The following is a 1,403-nucleotide window of genomic DNA, read 5'->3' on the forward strand; positions in this document are numbered from 1 at the left end:
AGCTCGGGCTGGATTGGGGAAAGTGTGTGGGGTGGGACCCACACACTCTCCCGATGGGGTTATCTAGTTACCAAGGCCAGACGCCAGGGTCCTTGGCGTCTAGCCCCTTTGCCACGTCAGCAGGTCAACGGGCAGGCGGGCAGTGCGGGCCAGGGGCTAGACGCCAGGGTTCATGGCGTCTGCTTTGCAACCCAGACGCCAGGGATGTTGGCGTCACCTAAAAAGGTCAGATTTTTTGTCAAAACAAGGTCAAATCATGATTTTGTTAGCCACATAGGTCAGAACAGTAATTTTGTCCGTGGGCGGTAGTAGTTGATAAAGATATAATGCGAGATAAAGTAGCCTAGTGCAGTACCACCAACGAAAAGTTCTTCGGATGGCAATGTACTCCCTCGGTTCCTAAATATAATAGCAACTCCAATGCGGCGACCCATTTCGTCCGCCGCCATCCATTTGGCTCGGCACGGACATACAAGTCGGCCCAACGCGCCGATCCAAATGGACGCGCGTCCGCTTTCGTCCGCCTGCCGACCCATTTCCGGCCCATTTTTGAGCCGGATTTGCGTCGGCGTGGATACAAGACAGACTCGCGCGCTCGCCCTCTCTCCTGCCCGGGCCCACTGGTCTATGGCGCACACCCTCCACCGCCTGCTTCGTCGCCGACGCCGCCGGCCATTTTTTCCGATGAAAAAGGGATACATTGATAGTTCTTGTGTACACAGATAAAAAGAAGATCAACTACTCGTCGGTTTCTGACTCCGACTTGGTAATGTCCTCCTCCGATGTCTGAATGTAGGCGTCAGTAGCCTGCTCGTCCTTGAAGTCCCACCTCGATGTTTCTCGCAGCTTCAGTCTCAATTGAGCGGCCTGCTTCCACGCACGTTTGTCCTCCTGATAGGCGGCTCGCTCCGTCCTCCTCGCCTCCCTCTCCGTCCTCCTTTGCTCGTAGAACTGGCGCTCGTCGACGATGTCGTGTGGGAAGCGTTCGCGCCACACCACCAAGGCTTCCACGTCCATCTCGGCGATGGCGAGGCGACGCTGCCGCCTCTGATGGGCGCGACGATCCTCGTCGGTGAAAAGCCGCGGGAGAGGCGCGAGATCCTGCGCCCGCTGGCTCGACACGTCAGGAAAATTCATCTCCCGACTCGGCCGCTGGAGGCGCCATGCCGTCGCGTTGTACGCGCGGGCCGCCTCCTCTACGGTGTCGAAGGTGCCGAGGATGAGGCGTTTCTCGCCAAACAAGATCTCGGCGGAGAAGGCGGCGGAGAGGCGCTTGCGGACTCCGCGAAAATCCGAAGCGCCGAGGCGGCGCATCGACATGGTGGCGCAGAGGCGGCGAGGCTAGTGAGAGGGGGCGAGACGAGTGTGCAGCGGACTGAGTGTGGAGGGAGTGCCTTCTTATA

The sequence above is a fragment of the Triticum dicoccoides genome, chromosome 4B (assembly GCF_002162155.2).
Source record: "Triticum dicoccoides isolate Atlit2015 ecotype Zavitan chromosome 4B, WEW_v2.0, whole genome shotgun sequence".
Classification (NCBI taxonomy): Eukaryota; Viridiplantae; Streptophyta; class Magnoliopsida; order Poales; family Poaceae; genus Triticum; species Triticum dicoccoides.